At 38.5% G+C, this 20,800-nt stretch overlaps 1 long non-coding RNA gene across 2 annotated transcripts in view; it reads left to right on the forward strand.

Annotated features, from left to right (window-relative positions):
• The window catches only part of LOC122746256, a 111,186-nt gene that overhangs the window by 17,200 nt on the left and 73,186 nt on the right, over positions 1–20,800 (forward strand). For both annotated transcript variants that reach the window (XR_006355523.1, XR_006355524.1), the window contains exon 2: positions 8,152–8,232. This is a non-coding gene — a long non-coding RNA (uncharacterized LOC122746256). The remainder of the gene's footprint in view (positions 1–8,151; positions 8,233–20,800) is intronic.

The raw sequence follows: 20,800 nt of genomic DNA on the forward strand, positions 1-20,800 counted from the left end.
TGTGCCCAGAGAGGGATTATGGCCTTAGCCGTGCATGTGCCTATGATCCTTGTTAGTCCCTAGCCCATGATTACTGCCAGTCAAACAAGCCTGAGACAGCTCTTCTCTAGAAGTGGCCTTCCATCTCCCACCTTTGCATGAGTGGTCCCCTATGTCTGCAATGCTCCTGTTCTTCACCTTTGCCCTGGGGAACCCCTAGCTTGTTTTTGTTTTTTTAGTGAGGCAATTGGGGTTAGGTGACTTGCCCAGGGTCACACAGCTAGTAAGTGTCAAGTGTCTGAGGCTAGATATGAACTCAGGTACTCCTGACTCCAGGGCCAGTGCTCTATCCACTGTGCCACCTAGCTGTTCCCTCTGTGTGTTTCTCTCTCCCTTTCTCTCTGTCTCTCCTCTTCTTAAAATGACTTGGTATGTTTTAGCATAGACTTTACGTTTCCTTTTCTGTAGGTATTCCATATATCCCCTTCACTGTTCAGGAAAACATAAACTCAATTTCTGTTTTGGTCTCTGTATCTGCCATGACTTACATTTAGACTCCAGTGGTTGACACTTCCACTTCTCATTCTGTGTCAAACAGCACATTCAGATTTTATTACCTGTACTGTGACATTAGAGATTCCTGACTCATGAACCCTAAATTCAGAAATAGAGAAAGATGCCTTTTGTGAGATTTGCTGAGTAGCCAAAGACTGGTTTGAGAGAGGAAACTTCAGTGGAGCCTCTCAGAGGTGGCAGAAAGGGCTCAAGGTTGGAATTAGGAGACCTGGTTCCAAGTTCTGGTACTACCACTTGCTACTTGTATGACTCTGGGTAAGTCACTTCCTCTCTCTGGGACTCAGTTTCCTGCTCTGGAAAATAAGGGGGTTGGATTAGATGAAGATCCTTTGAATTCTAAGTCTCTGGTCCTCTATAACAAACAGGTAATTCCAATGAAATAACAACTCGGGTAAGTTGCCTTAAGAGAAGACATCCTCTGGGGGCAGCTAGGTGGTGCAGTGCATAGAGCACTGGTCCTGGATTCAGAGGACCTGAGTTCAAATTTGGCCTCAGACCCTTGACTCTTACTAGCTGTGTGACCCTGCACAAGTCACTTAACCCCAACTGCCTCACCAAAAACCAAAACCCAAAACAACAAAAAAGAGAAGACATCCTCCCAAAGTGGGCATCTAAATACAAAGAAGTGCTAGGTAGAGGGTGGTTGTGGTGTTCAGAAGGCCTCTTTTGTAGGCCATTGGAGTCAGGAGGACTAGAGTTCAAACCTGTTCTCCGAAACTTATTAGCTGTGTGACCCTGGGCAAGTCACTTAACCCAGTTGCTCATCTGTAAAATGAACTGAAGAAGGAAATGGCAAATCCTTCTAGTATCTTTGCCACGAAGACCCCAAATGGGATAGGACATGACTAATTGACCAAACAATAACAAAGCTCTGTGTCTATGAGTAGTTCACTTTCCTAACTGATATCAGTTTCTTCATCTCTTAAAATTGTGATAATAAATATGTTCTTTTCTTACCTTACAGAGTAGTTGTGAGAAAAAGACTCCAAAGGTCCAAACCGATAAAGGGCCAAAGAAATGTGAACTATTAGAAAGCCCCATGTTTCAGAAGGTTAAGAAGAAAGGAAGCAGGCACCTTCAATATTTAGTGTTGTTAAATTAAGAATGAGAAGCAGAAAATGAGTACCTGTGTTTAGAATTTAATTCAATTAATTCAGCAAGCACTTACTGTGTTTGAGGCACTGTGATAGGTATTAGGAATACAGAGACAAAAATGGAACCTTTCTCGCCCTCAGAGAACTTCCATTCCTCAGGACATATCACTTGTCTTGCATGCCGAAACTGTAAAGTTAAACTTAGGAATGAAAGGAGCATCTGTGCTGATAAAGGATGTCCAACAAACAAAAAATACCAAAAGGAAAGAGCTGCATTAAGAAGTCTACTTTCCCCATGAAAATATTGTGTTAATTCAATTGCTAACAAAAATTTGACTTCATGGAAAAGGTGTCTCAGTGTCTCCCACTATTCTACCCTCATTCATTTTTTTTTTTTTTGGTGAGGCAATTGGGGTTAAGTGACTTGCCCAGGGTCACACAGCTAGTAAGTGTAAGTGTCTGAGGCTGGATTTGAACTCGGGTCCTCCTGACTCCAGGGCTGGTGCTCTATCCACTGCGCCATCTAGCTGCCCCTACCCTCATTCATTTTTGAAGGGTGAGCACCTACTCTTTCATTTGGTGCTAGAATGAAGGTCCAATTCTATGTTTAAAGTCACATCCTTGGAGGTTTGGGGGTAGAAGAAAAGGCAGAAATACTGGGTTAATATGACAAGTATGTGTGTATATGTGGCAACCAGGTGGTTCATTGGATATAGTGTCAGTTCTAGAGTCAGGAAGACTCAATTTCCTGAGTTCAAATGTGATCTCAGACACTTAGTAGCTGTGTGACCCTGGGCAAGTCACTTAATCCTGTTTGTCTCAATTTCCTCATCTGCAAAATGAACTGGAGAAGGAAATGGCAAACCACCCTTGTATCTTTGCTAAGAAGACCCAAAATAGGGTCATGAAGAGTCAGACAAGATTAAAAAGACTGAACAACAACAAGTGTATGCATGTGTATGTATAGGGGGGGTAGTGTTGGTAGTATGAGATGCTCAGACTAGAGTCAGTCCCCAGCTTCCAAAGGGTTTGTGTTCACAAAGTTCATTTGTAAGTCATTTGAAACTTGTTTCCCCACAGCAACGGCTATAAATGGTGATTAAGTTTCCAGGCCAGCAAATAAAGCTTAGTGAACCCACCTTGTTACTGAAGCATTGTGTACTGGCAATGAAGAGTATTATAATACCGTTACAATGCTGGTAATTTGAGAAGTAAACAACTCAAAAAATGATGTCAACAGCCAGAAATGAAAACCAATCAAATGAATAAGAGCGAATTCTTCATTTAGAATCTTGTTCCTTAAGGAAAAGTAGGTTAAATGAGAAGAGGCTGAGCCAGGAGAGAGGCACTGCTGTGTTTTGGAAAGAACATTGGCAAAAGAGTCAGAGAAACTAATGCTTATATTATTTTTACATGGGTGTTCCAGACAAAATCACCTGCTTTTGGGGGGCCTTGGGTTCCTCTTCTATAAAATGAGGGAGTTGAATGAGGAGCTCATTCAGCTTCTGCTCAAGTTGAAAACCAGGGAACTTTTATTATGAAGATACTATAAAGACAACTTCTGGGGCATTTGAAAGGATTTTAAAGGTTTGCCACTCTAGCTTTTCTCATGTCTTATCTTCATTTCAAATTTGATGGTTTTCTTTTTCATTGATATAAATATGCTACTGCCATAGCTTATATTATTTGGATTTATTTTATAGCCCTCAAATTGAATGAAGCTGGTGGGGGGAGAGTAAGGGAGGCAGGAAAAGGGAGAGAGGGAGAGAGATTTTTCCTAATATTTTGGGCAAAAATTGAATGAGAGGGGCAACTAGGTGGTGCAATGGATAAGGCACCAGCCCTGGATTCAGGAAAACCTGAGTTCAGATCCAGCCTTGGACAGTTGACACTTACTACCTGTGTGACCCTGGGCAAGTCACTTAACCCTCATTGCCCTGCCCCCCCCCAAAAAAAATTGAATGAAAGAAAGGTAGAAGGCAAAAAGATATGTTATGGGCAGCTAGGTAGTATAGAGGATAGAGTAAAAGCCTTGGAGTCAGGAAGGGCTGAGTACAAATCCAGCCTTAGATACTTATTAGCTGCGTGACCTTGGGCAAATCACTTAACCTCTGCCTCAATTTTCTTATTTTTTAGGGGGCAGGGCAATGAGGGTTAAGTGACTCGCCCAGGGTCACACAGCTAGTAAGTATCAAGTGTCTGAGGTTGGATTTGAACTCAGGTCCTCCTGAATCGAAGGCCAGTGCTTTATCCACTGTGCCACCTAGCTGTCCCAATTTTCTTATTTTTAAAATGGTTATAGTAATAACATCTAACTTCTGTGGTTTTTGTGAGGATCAAATGAAATAGCTGTACTTAGCACAGTGCCTGGAACATGGTGCTATATAAATATTATTATTATTTGCAAGAAAGAGCAGATGTCTGAGATAGATTAATAGGCCTGAGAATGATGAAAGATAAAGGACAAAGTGGAAACATGGTGTGTCCGTTATCATCCTGAGGGTGAAGAAAGGCCTTGGTGGGGAAGAAGTTATTAGTCAGATGGTTTCCTGGGACCGTTTGGTTGCTAGATGGAATAAGTATGTACTTATGCACTAATGACCTCAGGAAGGTGGGAATGGGGAGAGTGATGACATGTGCAACCAGCTGTTAGCATGTATAGAATGATCACAAATCAAGGATGTTTATAACTTGGGGAGCAAATGCTATGCTGGTGAAGAGTTACAGCAAGGAACAAGATGCCTGGGGTAATAAACAAAGTCCATAACTGAGCGAGCCATCTTCTTTCTAGAGGGTGATTGACCATTTGGAGGATTTGACCACATACCCCTCCAGTATGTTGTTGTCAAGGATATTCTCTGATAAATTATTGAGAAATAGACAAATAGTAGAGATGTTATAGAAACCCTCTATTTTGTAACATGACTTGGATGAGTCACTGTACATGTTCTATCAACATTGCCTAGTTTCTTGCTCATGTGAAATGCTTTCTTCTCTCCCACTGATTCCTTCTTATCTCTTTGAGGTCATGCTGAGGGGGCCTTAGCAAGCGATCTTAAGACTATGGGAGCATTTCCCTCTTACAGTTTTATAGGTTCCTCCAAATTCTGGACATGACCTGGCCAAGTACTCAACTGAACATAACCCATGCTTGTAATTTTCCTTTGAAGTCATCATTAGCACTGGTGAAAGCCCTCAGAATGAACGCTTTGTAGAGAGACAATAAGTCCACCTCCATTTTTTTTCTTTTTACTAAAATTAAAGCTTAGTCTGACTAGAATGATACTCTTGGTGTAGAAGTGGGCCTTTTTAGATACTTTATTTTGACACGAATGGACAGAGACCATGGATACATGTGATTATATTAGGGAATGGGACTGGTGGTACTGGGAGCTAGGAGAAGTGCAGCACAGAAAAAGTGTGTTACAATTAAGCCTCTTGTGAGCATACATTTGCTGTATTCTCCAGAGATTTCTTTAGTCTCAAAGCCAATCAGAAATCAGTTTATAGCTATGAGATTAGAAGGAAAAACTGTTCATATAATCTATTTCTAGCATACCGAGTCAAAAATTCAAAAAGTAAGATTTGCAGTTTCACATGCAATCATCTTTTTTTATTATGCTACATTATGAAAATGCTTATTCCATAAATTAAAAATAAAATACATTTAAAATTTAAAAAATAGTTTCTATTCTAAATTGGTTTTGAAAAAAAAAAAGGTTAGGAAAACATGCAAAAAAAAAAAAGCAAACTTCTAGCTAAAGGCTTATTGCCTAGAGCCAAAATCGCAGTCTTGATGTATGTAACAAGTAGTTTACTTTTTAAAAATTCAATCAGTTAGGGCAGCATTTCTTTCCATCTTTCCATCTTTCTTTCCATCTTTCCATCTTTCTTTCCATCTTTCCATCTTTCTTTCCATCTTTCCATCTTTCTTTCCATCTTTCCATCTTTCCATCTTTCCATCTTTCCATCTTTCCATCTTTCCATCTTTCCATCTTTCCATCTTTCCATCTTTCCATCTTTCCATCTTTCCATCTTTCCATCTTTCCATCTTTCCATCTTTCCATCTTTCCATCTTTCCATCTTTCCATCTTTCCATCTTTCCATCTTTCCATCTTTCCATCTTTCCATCTTTCCATCTTTCCATCTTTCCATCTTTCCATCTTTCCATCTCTGGGTAGGGCAATGAGGGTTAAGTGACTTACCCAGGGTCACACAGCTAGTATGTCAAGTGGCTGATGCCAGATTTGAACTCGGGTCCTCCTGAATCCAGGGCTGGTGGTTTATCCACTGTGCCACCTAGCTGCCCCCAAATGTTTGTTTGTTTATTTATCTTTTGTGGAGGCAATGAGGGTTAAGTGAGTTGTCTAGGGTCACACAGCCTAGTAAGTGTCAAGTGTCTGAGGCTGTATTTGAACTCAGGTTATCCTGAATCCAGGGCCAGTGCTTTATCTACTGCTCCATATAGCTTCCCCTTCAAAGGTCTTCTTTTAAAGTTTTTGGGAGAGGGTACCTAGTGAGAAGGGAATGGCAAAACTACTCCAGTATCTTTGCCAAGAAACCCTCCAAATGGGGTCATGAAGAGTTGGATGTGACTAAACGACAACAGCATTTAGTGAGAGGGCTGCATAAAAGAGAAAAGATAGAAAGGACCATTGAAGTATTTTTAAAAAGATACACAAAAGAGAACAGAGAGAAATTCAGAAGGAGTCACAGACAAGCAGGACAGATTTGAAAGAAACGTGTTGAAGTTATTATATACTTATGAATAAAACAAGCTGTACATAACGATTGGTTTTTCAAATATAACAGTATTTTCTATTCTACTTTGTATATGAAAGGTCTTTTTCCCTCTATTTCTAGTTTTTTGCAGCAGCAAAATCAAAACAAAACAGAACAAAAATTTTGCTATGAATATTTTGGGTGTACGTGAGACCTTTGTTTTGACGTTCACCTCATTAGGGTAAATTCAGAATAAAGAAGTGTTCAGAACAAAAAATTAAAACCAAAAATAGGGTATTGAGGTGGTGGTGTGCTCTGATAATTCATTTGGCATCTTAAAAGATCTTTTCAGAGATATTAGTCTATCTAATGGCACATTCTTTGTCCATCCTGTTATTTAAATCAGCTATCCTTGTGTTACATTTCAAAAAACAACTTGTCATCGTTGCATGAAGATAAAACAGTAACCTACTCAGAATTGTCCTTGTTTCTACCAATCCTTTCCTACCTGAACACAAGAGGAGATCTACCAGTCACAAATAAGGGCATTTCCTAATAAAATGCACTTCTTGGGGGCGGCTAGGTGGCACAGTGGATAAAGCACCGGCCCAGGATTCAGGAGTACCTGAGTTCAAATCCGGCCTCAGACACTTAACACTTATTAGCTGTGTGACCCTGGGCAAGTCACTTAACCCCCATTGCCCCGCAAAAAACAAAAACAAAAACAAAAACAAAAGCACTTCTCTTGATATTTCTTCTATCTTCAAAAGACAATGCATTAGTTCAAGGGATTTCTTGTACATCCAGCAGTTTCCTATTAAAAGGGAAGATCAAAAGTACTTATTTCATTAAGTATATATGTCCTTCTGTCAATTCATCCTCTAGCAAGAGGAGGGAATGCTAAAGTTTACACTATTTTCATGTTTTCATTTCAATGATATTGGTATTGACGCTGATAATTATCTTGGTTATGGGGTTGTTTATTGCTTATCCTGATTAAATATATTAACTGAAAGCTTATTAGGGTGTTGGCAGCTATTAATAAAGCTTTAAGTTACCTCTTTCTCACTCTGTCGCTCTAGGTGAATATTTCTTTACATTCACACATATATATCCTCCCTCCCCCTTCTCTCTCTCATGATACGGTATGAATATACTATATATAGTATGTATTTTAGGATCATAGATGTAGAATAGCATATATGCAATCATTGTATATGTAGAGTATATAGTACACATATACATACATATATTGTATATCTAGCATAATATAGCATGTATATACTCTATATAGTACATATAGAGTATATAGTGTTTATACATACACACACACACACACACACACACACACACACATATATACCTATCTAGACCTATGATTTCATCAGTGCAGGTAGCTTCCAGGGTGAAAACCCCCTGCATCAATTTGATCCACAATCCCTTAGAAGCACTAAGGGATTAAGGAAGTGACTCCCATAATCATATAGATAGCATGTGTGAGAGAATGACTTGAACTCAGTTTTCAAATGACTTTGAGACCAGATCTTTCCCTACCTTATGGTGCTGTTTCTTATATACATACCATTTATCTGTTATATACCCACAAGATTTCTAGCTCAATAACAGGTTATTGCTCATGTTGCTAGAACAGGCAAAGACCAGATCAACTTGAGAAATCAAACATTTAAAATAAAACCATAAAGACTCTTTAAATAATTTCCACATATTCCATGAACTGAATTCAGTGATTTAGCTTATAATCTCTCCTTTCTCCTGCCAGGCCCCACAGCCATTGTTGAAGAGCGTGATCTTCCTTATCATTACCAACACCAACTGCTAAGCAAGTGTCAGTGACCGGCAGGTAAGCCCTGAAGCCCTGGTGGTGATGATTACCCACCAGGCCAATGACTTTGCTATCACAGCCCATTTATTCATCGCCCTAGGAAACAACTTCCATACATATGTAGGCTGGAATGTGCTTCTGTGGGTGCTTCACCCACAGCTATTGAGGAACCAGAAAAGAAATTTCACAATTTCTTTTTTTACATAATAAATATTTTTATTTAAAGCTTTGAGTTCCAAATTCTATCCCTTCCTCCCCCATTCCCTCCCATAGATGGTAAACAATCAGATATAAGTTATACATCTGAATTATATAAAATATTTCCATATTAGTCATTCTGTATAAGAAAACTTGAATAAAAGAAAAAAGAACAAAGTGAAAAATAGCATGTTCCAGTTTGTGTTCAATTAATATCAGTTCTTTCTTTAGAGGTAGATAATATGCTTCCTCATGAGTCCTTTGTGATTGTCTTGGATCGTTGTATTTCTGAGAATACTTGAATCATTTGCAGTTCTTCATCAAACAATGTTGTTGTCACTGTGCTCAACATAATCCTGGTTCTGCTCACTTCAGAACTTTACATCAGTTCATATAAGTCTTTCCAGGCCTTTCTGAAGTTATCCTGCTTGTCATTTCTTATAGCACAATAATATTCCATTACAAGCATGTGCCACAACTTGTTTGGCCATTTCTCAATCAATGGTATAACTACTCCCCTTCCTCCCCCAGTTCTTTGCTACTACAAAAAGTGTTGCCAATGATATTTTTATGTATGAGGGGGCCTTCTTTTTGATATTCACCTCCTTGAGGTACATGCATAGAAGTATTATTTATAGACCAAAGGGTATTGTTATTTAATTCCTTTTTTAATATAATTCTAAAATGCTTTCCATAATGGTTAGGCCAATTCACAGGTCCACTCAAAATGCTTGCAAATGTCCATCTTTTCACAATACTTTCAAAACTGACTTGCCATCTTTTGTTTCTTTGTCAATTTGCTGGGTGGAAGGTAGGATGTCAGAGCTGTTTTGATTTGCATTTCTCTTATTATTAGTGATATGGAATATTCTTCCACATGGTTGTTAGAAGTTTGTATTCTTGCTTTGAGAACTGTTGTTATTCTGTGAAATTTATCTGTAGGAGAATGATTTGTGGTCTTATGTATTTCTGTTAGCTGCCTATATATCTCGGATATTTCACCCTCTTTATAAAGCTTTCCCTAGCTGTAAGCCACTTCTTTTCTCATCTTAGGTGCATTAATATTGTTCATGCAAAATCTTTTTCCATTTCATGTAATTAAAACTGCCTATTTTATCTTTTCTAATTGCCTCTGTCCTTTGTTAGATTAAGAATTCACTTGCTAGTCAGAGATTTGAAAGGTACCTGATCTTGTGTTCTCATGTGTTTTTTTTAATGGTATGATCTTTAATACCTGGGTAGCATATTCACTTTGAGTTTATTGAGGCATAAGATGAAAAATGTTTGTCAAAACCTATTTCCTGCCAGACTTCTTTTTAGTTTCCCCAGAAATTCTTGTCAAATTGGAAGTTCCTTCCTATGTAATTTGTGTTTGAGGGTTTATTGAACACTGGGTTATTATGTCCAATTATTTCCGGTTCTTTATTGTCTAATCTGTTCCGTTCTTTCATATCTAATATGTTCCATTGTCAGAGAGCATTAATAGTACCATCATCTGGATGTGCCATCTTAGTTTTAAAATATAGAAAAAATGGAAGGAGTAAAACAAATTTGAGGCTAGAACTTTTTTATACCTGAGGCATGCAGTACCAAACATGTCTTTAAATAAATTTTTAAAAACAAGTTCACAGCCTCAGACACTTGACACTAGCTGTGTGACCCTGGGCAAGTCACTTAACCCTCACTGCCCTGCAAAACAAAACAAAACAAAAAAACCAAGTTCAGCTGAATTGGGAAGAGACCCACAGGATACCACCCGATGTAGGGAGGAGATAGTGACCATGAGACAAAGTCCTCCATCATATAGCTGCCTATGTTAGCTTATTATTCTTGCTAATGAGGCGGTTTTTCCTATACTGATGAAGGACTGGTAGTACTCTTGGTATCCTTTAAATTTTCGTACTCTGAGGCACAACATGGTTGTCCTGTCTTAGTTACATGGTAGAAGAAAGAAAATAGAAGTTTTCAATCTATAGCAATAGGAAAATCAAAAAAAGGAGAGTACAATGAGGTTGGTCCAGATCCCTAAGGGGTGTCTGCAGTGGGAGCAGGGAATCAATGCTTTTCATGCGTCCACTTTCTTGATGAGTTAAGTAAGGAAGTCATAAAAATGACCCTCACAATGGAATTTCTTGGTTTAATCTGACTTACCTACAGTCATGTACACATGACCCTGATGAGAAGGAGTGAAGGGAATATGTATAAAATTATAGGATCAGCCCGTGATATAATACTTCATTTCCTGCGTTCGGTGATTTAGTCATTGATATTCCCTGCATGTGACAATCTATCTCCTATCTTTGTGCTGGCTCTTTCTCATGCTGAGAATGCACTCCCTCTGCCTTGCTGAATCTCTTACTTCCTTCAAGACAAAGGTCAACCTTTATTTTCTACAAGAAAGCTTTCCTGATCCCCTCCAATGGCCAAAGCTGTCCCATAAGGTAGTTAAGTGGCATGGAGAGCTCTGGGCCCAGCATCAGGAAGAGCTGAGTTCAATTTGGACCTTAGTTTCTTATTAACTGTGTGACCCTAGTAAGTCACTTAACCTAAGTCTACCTCAGTTTCCTCATTTGTAAAAATGGAATAATAATAGCCCTAACCTCCCAAAGTTGTTGTAAGGATCAAATGAGATAATATCTGTAAAGGGGCTAACACAGTGCCTGGCATATAGTAGATGCCAAATGAATGCTTATTTCTTTCCTCTTTGTATTACCTTTCATTTATTTTATACATGTATATCATATATCAAATATATCTTGGGCAGCTAGGTGGTGCAGTGGATAGAGCACTGAGCTTGGAATCAGGAAGACTCATCTTCCTGAGTTAAAATCTGCCCTCAGATACCTACTATCTGTGTGACCCTGGGCAAGTCACTTAATCCTGTTTGCCTCAGTCTCCCCATCTGTACAATGATCTGGAGAGGAAGATGGTAAACCAGCCCAATATCCTTTCCAAGAACATCTCAAATGAGGTCACAAAGACTCAGACATGACTGAAATGACTCAACAACTACAACAAAAATAAACATATCATCTCCCCAATAGGATCTAAACACCTGGAGAGCTTGGACCATTTCATCTTTTAGCTTTTCTCCCCAACATCTAGCATAGTGAAAGTGCTTGGTGAGTGGTTATTGAATGATTTATCATAGCCGTCAGAATCCTGGCACAAAAGAAACAACTTACATCCCACAAGCTTTTTGGAATAGGGAAGAAATACTTGATCAATAAGATTCTAAAAGAAGAAAGGAAGCTCAGTAAAAATGCTTGACGTTCTTAAGGCCTTTTGGGCCCTTGTATATAATGAGAATAATGCTATGAATGAGGAGACTCACCCCACTGCTTCCTGATCAGCTTAGGTTCATTTGGTGCGTGATTCCTTATGTCAGGGATAGGGAAAACCATCATTGTCCATTCATTCTGAATTCCTGAATCTGAAATGCAGAACTAAGAAGAGAGTGAGAGCTATGGGAAAGAAAATAAAAACAAAGCAACTAAATTGTAAAGTAGATAGAACTTTGGATTTGGTGTCATAAAGAAAAGTTCAAATCCTTCCTCAAATACTTACTAGCTGCGTGAATGGGGCAGCTGGTTGGCACAGTGGATAGAACACTGGCTCTGAAGTCAAGAGGACCTGAGTTCAAAATTGACCACAGACACTTGAAACTTACTAGCTATGTGACTCTGGCCAAGTCACTTAACCCTGATCCTTAAACATCTGGGGCCATCTCCAGTCATCCTGTCTATCTTGCCACTGGACCTAGGTGGCTCTGGAGGAGAGAATGAAGCTGGTGATTTTGTACAGCCTTCTGTTACTTAAATCCAATTCATTTCAAGTCATGACATCATCTCCTGATATCATAGCCTTCTTCAAAAATGAAGGACAATTAACAGCTGCATGATCATGGGTAAATGACAACCTTTTGGAACCTCAGTTTCCTCATTTGTAAAACAGGAATAAAAATAGCATTTAGACAAAGGCAATAACATTTATAAACCAATCTGCAAACCTTTAAGTACTCTATAAATGCAAGCTATTATTATTTGAAAAGATGAAACCCTATGTAATTATTAGTGCAAGGTGGAACAAACATGCTAGCCTGAAATGAGGAAGTAAAACATCTGGAAGGTGAAGTCCAAATGCTGAGCTTCATTGGAAAGAATTTGCTTGACATGAACATGAAATCCAAATATAAAGCTGGTGTCTAATCTCATCTTTGCGGTTTCCATCTCGATTTCTTCTTGACCTGCCAGTTTTCCATTCTCCTCTTGCAATGCAGAAGTACCTCCAGGTTTGGGACAGACGATCTCTTTTTATCTTGTTGCCAGCTAGTGTTGTGCACCTGCCCGAGCCCTCCCTGCCCCGCAGCTCTCCCTACACAGTGGGTAACATGCTTTTGGAGACTCAGGTAGGACTTTCATGCCTGGGATAATGAGATTAAAAAGTTGCAAGCAGAAGCAGATTTAATGTTTATTATCAGCCACCCAGGGCTTACTCTTTGGTGTAAGTTTAGGCAATTTGTGAAGGGGAAGAGAGAGTAAACAGATTTTACAGCCTTTTTCCAAGTGTGATTGCTATAAATTAGGTCAGCAATGACAGATATTATGTTCATCTCTTCTTGATGTTGAGTATGGTGAATAAAAGTTTCAGATAAACACCTGGTAGGCAACTAATAACCAGAACTCCCCAAATTATTTTAGTGGCCCGGAATTTGGCAAGTAGTGGCATTGAATCGTTAGAGTAGGAAGAAACCACAGAGATTAACTTCAACCCTCTTACTTTATAGAGGAAGAAATTGACTCTCAGAGAGGGGAAGTGACATGCTCAAAGTCACACAGCTCATTTAACTCACTTCAAATTTTGGTTTAAGGACTACTTCCTCCAGGAGACTTTTCCTCCTGTAAAGTTTATAATACTAAATAGTAAAATGGGGTACCTAGGTGACATAGTGGATAAAGTGTCAATTCTAGAATCATGAAGACCTGAGTTCAAATCTGGCCTCAGACACTTTCTGTGTGACCCAAGCAAGTCATTTCACCTCTGTTTGCTTCAATTTTCTCATCTGTAAAATGGGGATGATTATAGTACCTACATCCCAGGGTTGTTGTGAGGATCAAACGAGATAATGGCTATAAAGCACAGTGCCTGGCACATAGAAAACACTACAGAAATGTTGGTTATTTCTATTATTTTAAATAAATGCATGCTGAATTGAGTTGAATTGAATTGTAGCCAAGTCAGGACTAGAATCCGGGTCTCTAGTGTTATTTCCATTACAACTTGGTAGATTGTGCTCGCTCTCGCTCTTTTTCTCTCTCTCAGTGAGTGCAGTTGGCTGAAAATAACACAGAACAAGAAATATAATATCCTCTTTTTAGTTAAAAACCAAACCAAACAAGCACAACTTTTTAGGAATCATCTTTGATGTATAGTATTTAGTCAGTGAATGAGTGATGAGGAAGAGAAGGAGAAGATAGGAAGGAGGCAGAGTAGGCAAGACCACTAACATGTAAATGAGCAGCTATTTCTTCTTTGGGATATCTCAATTAAACAGTACTGTTTTTTTTTTTCCCATTAAGGTAGTTGTTCTATTCATACATAGCACTTCCTATATGAAGGAATGTACCTGGTAGACCAGGGGTCTTTAAGATTGTGATCTTGCACCATCTGGATCTGATGGGCTCTCCTCATTAATGGGCAATAACTTTCAATGATTTCTCAGGTTCTTTCAGTCTATGCCATTTCCAAGGCTGCTGTCTGAACTTGAGTCTATACAGACAGAGTGAGCTGGATAGCTGAAGGGCGTTCAATACTCCAGATCTCTCCAATTGAAAAGCAGACAAAAGCTTGCCCTGAATTTGCACTTGCTTATGTCCCTTGCAAAATGATCTTATATCTTTTGCATGACTAATTCCTGACCTTCCTCTTAGACTTCTTTGGGATAAGGATCAGGTTGTCCACGGTTTGACTTTCTGGGGGCACAATTGATGCCAAAGGCAGTCCCACTATAGAAATTCTTCAGAACTCAAGAGCACAGGCCAGGGGGGTCCTGCACACACCACGTCCACCAATTGTTGTTGTTTGGCCTTCGTTCTCTAAGAAGACCATGACGTCAAGGTGATTTTGACTCCCTGAATTAGATTTAAGTGAAGGAGGGCTGTACAAGGTCACCAACCTTACTTTCTTCTCCAGAGCTCTCTGTGTCCAGTGGCAAAATATATATCAGGATGACTGTAGATAGCCCTGGATGTTTGAGGCAATTGAGTTAGGTGACTTGCCCAGGGTCACACAGTTAATAAGTGTCAAGTGTCTGAGGTCAGATTTGAACTTGGGTCCTCTTGACTCCAGGGCCAGTGCTCTATCCACTGAGCTACCTAGCTGCCCATGTCCACCAATTAGGAAGTGGCAGAGGCCAGGTTGTTACAACTGAGACATCAGTTTGTGATCTTTAAATGTCTGAGGACAGATTTGAACTCGGGAAGATAAGTCTTCCTGACTCTAGGCCCAGTACTTTATCCATCTAACTGTTTTATATATAATGCCTTAAGATTTGCAAAATGCTTTACAAATATTAGTTTATTCCTACAACCATTATTAGTGTTATTATTACCCTTATTTTACAGATAAGGAAACTGAGGTCGGGAGAAATCAAATTATTTGCCCAGGATCACTCAGTTAATAAGTATCTAAGGCTAGATTTGAATCCAGGTCTTCTTGGTCCCAAGTACAATAACCTATCCATTATACTATGCACACTTAGTTGGTTTTCAAGCCCATAGTAGCAAGCCCATTTAACTAGCAAATTCAAAAGTGGGAGAGAGGCTACCACTAACAATGGTAGAAAGCGGTGGTCGACTTTACAGCAAGGGAAGAGACAGATGAACTATGAAAATCATTCATAGAGGCAAGGATTCTAGGGGCAGTTTTGCATGGGAACAAATAATTATTATTTGTTACATTTTTGTTACATGTTACATTTTGTTACATTTGTTGCATATTGATTACCTACTACAATGGACTCGGAAAACATTTTTGAATCATAGTACAGCACAGTACAATGATTGATTTCATAATGATTATCCTGAGTCATGAATAAGCCCAACTCCACTCAACATTCTGCATTGTAGAAAGTAGGAAAGTTGGATACATATTGGAAATGCTTCCATTCAAAATGGGTAAATTATTTAAAACATTTCAACCATAGCCTTAACATGGCCCATCTTACGGTACTGCTGGGCAAAGAGAGTTTTGTATCCACGTCAAAATGGTGAGAGGGTTGGAGACTTTGCCATTTGAGAATCAGGTAAAAGAATTGAGTATATTTAGCTTGGAGAAGAGAAACATCGTGGGAGGTGTGAGAGCCATCTTCACGTTTTTGAAAGGCCATCGTGTGAAAAAAGGATACAACTCCTTCTGCTTAGCCCTAGAGTGCAGAACGAGAAGCAGTGCCTAGAAATGGCAGGAACAGATTTAGCTTCATGTCAGGGGGAAAAACTCTTCCTATCAATTGGATGTTGATCAAAAATTTTAAAAGACCTGTTTTAGTGCTAGTGCTTCATTGAAGGTCTTCAACTAATCCTTGATGGGTGAAGTGATAGAGAGGATTTTAAAATTCCTGCTCTGCTGAACTAAATGGTCCGACTCTTCAATATGGCTCTTAAAGTTCTTTGTCACCTGTTCTCAATGTATTTTTCCAGTCTCATTAAATGATTTTCTCCTTTCTTATACTCTATAGTTTAGCAAAACTGGCCTTTTCTCTGTCTCTCACACGTGAGAAACTTTATCTCGTTTCCATGCATTTGGATTGGTTGTCCTTCATGCTTGGAATGCATACATCCTTATCTTCTCTTCCTAGAAACGCTCACTTAGTTTAGAACTCAAATTAAGGAATCACTTTCTACAAGAAACCTTTCCTGAGCCCTCCAAAGGCCCTCTCTCCTTGGCTACCTTGGTTTCATTTTGTATTTATTTAGCATCTACTTCTATGTGTGCATATTGTATCCTTCAAGGGAATATAAAGTTCTTGATTTTTGTCTGTATCTCCAGTGCTTGGCACTTGGTGCTTACTAATTGATCGGCTTTGAGGTCCCTTCCAATTCTGAAATTCTGTGAAACCAGAAAGCAATATATTAATGGGAATTGTTGCTGACCCTTGTGCCTACTTTTTATCTGCATACATTCTTTTTTTTTTTTTGAGGAAATTGGGGTTAAGTGACTTTCCCAGGGTCACACAGCCAGTAAGTGTTAAGTGTCTGAGGCTGGATTTGAAATCAGGTCCTTCTGACTCCAGGGCTGGTGCTCCATCCATTGCGCCACGTAGCTGCCCCTGCATACATTCTTCATGGGATTTTCCAGGCATATGTGGAGAGCATGGGCGCTCATTCCATATCCTATTACTATGATGTAGGGGTTGATACTGGATCTGTGATTTCATTGGCTTAGGGAGTTTACTCTACTAATGTTATTCAGTACCTTGTCTGCAACTTTTTAATCACAGAGTTGCCCAGAGCACTGAGATGCTGCCCAGATTCACACAGGCTGTATGTGTTATATGATATATGTGTGATATAATGCTATATATGTTATAATATAACATAATCTTTAGTACTTCAAAAGATCATTGGTGTGGATGCTCACTTTCCTGATGCAAATTGAAAACATAAATATACATTTTAATACTGCAAAATTTTAAGCATTAGAGCAGTGGAGATAGTCACCAATCAGGGATTCTGACTTGTTCCCCATTAAAATGGGGAGTGGGACTAAGTATGAAGAGAGAGATCGAGTTGTTCTTAGTGGTATCAATATTTCAAGATCCATGATCTCATTAGTGTAGAAATCGCTTCCACACTTTATTATGTAGTCTTCATGAGTTGCTGTGGATAAAAACAGTAACTTTCCTTCCTTCCTTTTTTTTTCTCTCTCTCATTTTCTTTCTTTTATCTCTAGTTATATTTATGCAATGTACATATGTCTATATATAGATACATTTGATGGATCATATATGATGGAAATGATAGCTACATACAATGGGTATGATAGCTATACCTGTATATATGAATAGCTAATGATTTATAGATGCACATAAGTGGTTGTTTTCATCCATAGCAACTTATGAAGATTTTATACCAAGTTATGGAAAAAGTGTCCTCACTAATGAGATCATGGATCTTTTGATTGATTGATACTGTTGATAAGACTTCACTCTCTCTTTCCATCCCTAGATATATAGGGACACCAATATATAGATATATCTGTAGCTACATCTATATGTTTATTTAGATGTAGCTATAGATAAATATAGATGATATAGATTATCTATATATATCTCTAAAGATAGATATACATATGTGATGGGAAGAATATTCTTTTTTATTCAGTATTTTATTATTTTCCAGTTACATATAAGGATAATTTTCAACATTTGTTTTCATAGGATTTTTAGTTCCAAATTTTTCTCCCACCCTCCCTACCCTCCCTCCTCCCCAGGACAGAAAGCAATTTAATATAGGTTATATATGTGCAATCACATTAAACATATTTCTCCATTAGTCATATTGTGACAGAAGTGTCAAAGCACAAGGGAAATACCTCAAAAAAGAATAAAAAACCCCAACAACCCAAAAGTAGAAACATTATGGTTCAATCTGCATTCCTGAACCACAGTTCTTTTTTCTGGATGTTGAAAACATTTTCTATTATGAAGTTCTTTGAAATTGTTTTGGACCATTGCATTGCTAAAAAGAGCCAAGTTTGTCACCATTGTTCATCACACAATGCTGTTGTTACTGTATATAATGTTCTCCTGGTTCTGCTCCTCTCAGTCAGCATCAGTTCATGTAAGTCCTTCCAGGTCTTTCTGAACTCCCCCTGCTCATCATTACTTTTCACATTGATTTTTTTAAAACTTTGTGTTCTAAATTTTCTTCTTCCCTCCCTATGAAATCCAGCAGTTCAATATAAGTCATGCATGTGCAATTATGCGAAAACATCGTCTCATTAGGTTGTGAAAGAAAATAGACAAAATACCTTTAGAAAGAGGAGCTAACAAATAGAATTATACTTCAAATTGTATTCAGATACCATCAGTTCTATCTCTGTTGATGGTTTGCATTTTTCATACATCCTTCTGATAGTATCCTGCTCATCATTTCTTTCATGGTTACTATTGTTAATTGTATTAATTCCCCGCCCCCCTTGATATTTACTCTATTTTCTATCTTCCTTTACCCTATCCCTCCTTGGAAGTGTTTTATATCTTACTGTCCCCTCCCATAATCTGTTCTTCCTTCCATTGCCTCCCCACCACCTTATCCTATTCCCTTCCCACTTTCCCAAAGGGCAAGATATAATACCATCCCCTCTTGAGTGTGTAAATTATTTCCTCTTTGAGGCAATTCTGATGAGAGTTAGGCTCACTTACTCCCCGCTCCTTCCCTATCTTTCCCTCTACTCCATAAGCTTTTTCTTATATCTTTTATGGGAACTACTTTTTGATGGGAAGAATATTCTTAAAGAATTTTAAATTAATTATTCGCTACTCGAACAGCATACTGAATGCTTTGAACTTTTTAATAAAATTCAGTTTTGTTGGTGACTTAAAAAATACGAACACTTCCTTATAACACCAATTCCCCACCCCCAAACATGCAGACCCCTCCCTTGTCACAAAGAAAATCACTTAAGCAAAACAATTGATACATGGACCATGTCTACTAATATACAATATTTCTGTATTTCCTCATCTTTTAGACAAAAGAAGGAAAGTGTATCTCATTAACTTTTCTCTGGAATCAAAAGGAGTTACTGCCTTTAATTTGAACTTGACTCCTGTTGAGTATTGTCTTTATTTGTGTTTTTGTAGTCATTTGGAGATGTTGTTCTCCTAGTTTTGCTTTCTTCTTTCTGTACTACTTACTATAGGGCTTTCTCATATTTCTCTGAATTTATAATATTTATCAATTCTTGGGGCTCAAAAATACTCTTACATGAATATATTGCCATTTGTTCACCCAACTCATTGACACAGACTTTCCTTTTGCTTCCCTCCTATCGCAAGGCCTTTAGTCTTATCAATAAACCTTTAAGATACCTAGTTACAGAGGATCCTTGATTTAGAGCTAGAAGAGAACTTGGAGGTTATTTACTCCAAACCTCTCATTTTACAGATGAGAAAACTGAGTTTCAGAGTAATTAGGTGACTTGCCCAAGATTACACAGTTATTAAATTATAGAACTTGGATTCTTGGCTAGATCCTCTGACTTGAGTTCCGTTTAATACTTTTCACTGCCCCACTGGAGGATCCTTGTCCTGTTTCCATTGTGCCATGGAAGCATTGGTGGCATTTCTTGGACCTCATTTTACTTCATCTATAAGTTTAATTTATTCAGCTCTCTCACCAAAAGGTGAGTGGTTGCCATTATAGTCATTCAGTAAGAGATTAAAAATATCTCTTTCTCTGAGTGATAGTTTGGAATAACATTAGAATGAAATACTTGTTGGTCTTCCGAGGAATATCAGGAGATAAGTGAGCTCAAATGCTCATCAGTACAGGGCATGCTTCTCGGGCTGTAAAGCTCACATTCCTAACACCTCAGGAACAGGGAACACACTGAACCAGTGGGGTCACCTTAAAATATAAAATTCCCAGAACTGCCTTGAAGGCATATCATGTACTTGCTACCAAATTTAAAAAAAATAAGAGGTTGTATTTTGGGGAGCAGATGACAACACAGCCGTTTGTCCCACATCCATAAAAAGAGCTGGAGAGAACTGGAATTAGATTCCCCAAGTTTTGCCAAAAAATCCTACAAGTTTCATCTTGCAACTGAGACATTTAATTAATGTCTCCCCCCCCCCCATGGATTTAAATATTATTTCCAACTGACAACCTCCTTGTTCAGTTATGGAGTAGTGAAGCAGGGAGGAGCATTCTTGGGAGCAGTTCATTCCTCTGGTTCTTGCTCTTTACTTATGAAGAATATAAGTTCTCTGAAAACCTTGGAGGAAATATCTTCATTTTCTAAATTACTAATCAGGCAGTCAATCAACAAACATTTATCAAGCACCCACTACATGTGTGAGGCACTGGGCTAAATTCTGGGGATTAAAAAAATAAAGCAAAACCAGTCCCTGTCCTCAAGGAGCTTACATTCAAATGGGTGAAATATGTTTTTTTTTTTAAAGGTATGGACAAGATGTAGAAAAAGTGGTCTGAAGGTTACCCTATAAGCGAAGAGTCTAGTAGGGAAGATTTAATCATGAATTAGAAAGTGAGAGAGAGTCAGGATTTGAACTCTGACGTTAATTTCAGATGATTACACACACCCTTGTAGCCCCAGAAGAGGAATCTTCAATATTCTCACCAGACAAAAAATAGGGGCATTT

Source organism: Dromiciops gliroides, chromosome 3 (assembly GCF_019393635.1).
Source record: "Dromiciops gliroides isolate mDroGli1 chromosome 3, mDroGli1.pri, whole genome shotgun sequence".
Classification (NCBI taxonomy): domain Eukaryota; kingdom Metazoa; phylum Chordata; class Mammalia; order Microbiotheria; family Microbiotheriidae; genus Dromiciops; species Dromiciops gliroides.